General features: G+C 44.8%; 1 long non-coding RNA gene across 1 annotated transcript; it reads left to right on the plus strand.

Annotated features, from left to right (window-relative positions):
* Nucleotides 1-568: 568 nt before the first annotated feature.
* Nucleotides 569-1,395, plus strand: LOC147820433 (uncharacterized). Its single transcript, XR_015436965.1, has 2 exons — nt 569-647; nt 1,326-1,395. It is a non-coding gene; the product is annotated as an uncharacterized LOC147820433 (long non-coding RNA).
* Nucleotides 1,396-2,005: the final 610 nt, after the last annotated feature.

Genomic DNA, 2,005 nt, shown 5'->3' on the forward strand with positions numbered 1-2,005 from the left:
GTAAGTGCAAAGAGTCCAGAACCAGTCTGACCTGATGCCCAGACCCAGAGGGTCCTGGTCCAGCGTCTGTCCGGTCCGTGGTGAAACAGGAGCGATTAACAAAGTCCAATAACATGAGACAATGATGTGAAACGCCTCCTGGTGTTTGACCTGATCCTGAAAGTCTGAGTCAAACTGCTGTTAAAACTGCTCTGATGTCGCTTCATGTCGACCTCACATGACCTCACATGACCTCACATGACCTCACATGACCCTCAGTGAAGCAGCTGTTTCACCAGATGATTTTCAGTCTCTGAATCAGCCGCAGAATCAAACAGTTTTTTATTGAGAACAAAGATGAAGTCCGTCTGAACTTCGTCCTCTTCCTCTTCCTGTGCAGTGCGTCTCTGAGTCGGACTCTTCCTGTCAGTTATGACAACAAAGACGACGCCCACACCTGCACAGACACTGACGCACCTGCACACACACACAACAAAGACATGAACACAGGAAGTGCTGGTAATTTACAGGGTGAATCAACCCACGTGACGGTGAGATATTGTAACTGACGTCACGCAGTAAAAAAGTTGTGGGCTTCAGTCGAGTGATGATCTACGGTTGTGCAGTGCAAAAACTTTATTCCAAGTGATCTGTGCGTGAATGAAAGAGTGAGTATTTATCCGCTGCATTACTTGTGGTATTGTATTTCCTTGTGTTGACGCAGCTATAGATAACTTCTGTTAGCCACTGTGGAGGAGAAGTCGGAGCTTAGGTGCTCGTCATGTGATCACTATGCTAATGATAGCCGGGTTTACGCACGCTAGTTACGGCCCTCGGCTCACCTGACTCAGCACGTCGGATCGAAATGTGTCATGTCGAGTTCAAAACATGTTCATATATTTATTACCTGTTATTGGTGTTGTTCAGAGTGTTTTATGATTGAGCTAACATACGAAGTGGTTAGTGTCAAGGGTTATTACCTGTACTGATAATGAGGTTATGCTAACTCGGTGACAGGAAAAGCATCCTGCCGGTTCGTCAGCGGGAGGATTTAACACGAATCATAAATAACAGGAAGTGTTATGTCAACATTAGCAGTAACTTAACACAGTCTTAATATGTCTGAGAAACCTGTGTAATGATTGTTTTGGGTTCGGTTGTTCCTGTGATAGTGTAAAGGAGAGAGAGAAGTGTGATTGTAGCCATTTGGTTACTTCCTCTGTTTACCATTAGTGTTTATATTAGGTTGGTAATATTATGCATATTACTGCATATAGGTGAAAGTAATGTAAGTATGTGTTTTGTGATCCTTCATTCAATTGTATTTTGTTATTCTTTCTTTGTAGAAAACCACACAACCCTAACATCCAGCTGTTATTGCATGAACACTGGAATACCTGTATGTGTTGCTGCAAAGGGAGAAGTAAAGAAAGGAAGTAAACGGCATATCTACGTCTCTCAGCCCTTTATTTATCTGTACTCTGGAAACTTGGCCTTAAGTGGTGTTCTGGCCGACACCCCGGGGTGAACCTAGTGACAAACACTGAACTAGCGCCCAGTCTGATCATATTATCATTATCTCCACTACAGACTGTCTGACTGACTGACTGACTGACTGTCTGACTGACTGTCTGACTGACTGACAGACTGTCTGTCTGTCTGTCTGACTGACTGACAGACTGTCTGACTGACTGACTGACTGACTGACTGTCTGACTGTCTGACTGACTGACTGACTGTCTGTCTGTCTGTCTGACTGACTGACTGACTGTCTGACTGACGAATGTGAGACCTCAGTCTAAACACTTCCTGTGGGGGCGAAGAGCGACTCACCTCCCTCATGGCGTGTCCGAACCTCCTCTCTGTGGAGGAGAGTCGTCTGTGGACCTGCAGGTTGTAGAGGAACAGGACTCTCCTCTTCTCCCTCTGAGACACATGTTGATGTTTATTAGGATTCATGTTGATTCATTTGATTCCACATCAGATCACATCACACCCCCACCAACCTGTTTCACTCATTATTATGT

The sequence above is a fragment of the Seriola lalandi genome, unplaced genomic scaffold (assembly GCF_002814215.2).
Source record: "Seriola lalandi dorsalis isolate HSWRI2012SDOR001 ecotype SW California unplaced genomic scaffold, Sedor1 jcf7180001957326, whole genome shotgun sequence".
NCBI lineage: Eukaryota > Metazoa > Chordata > Actinopteri > Carangiformes > Carangidae > Seriola > Seriola lalandi.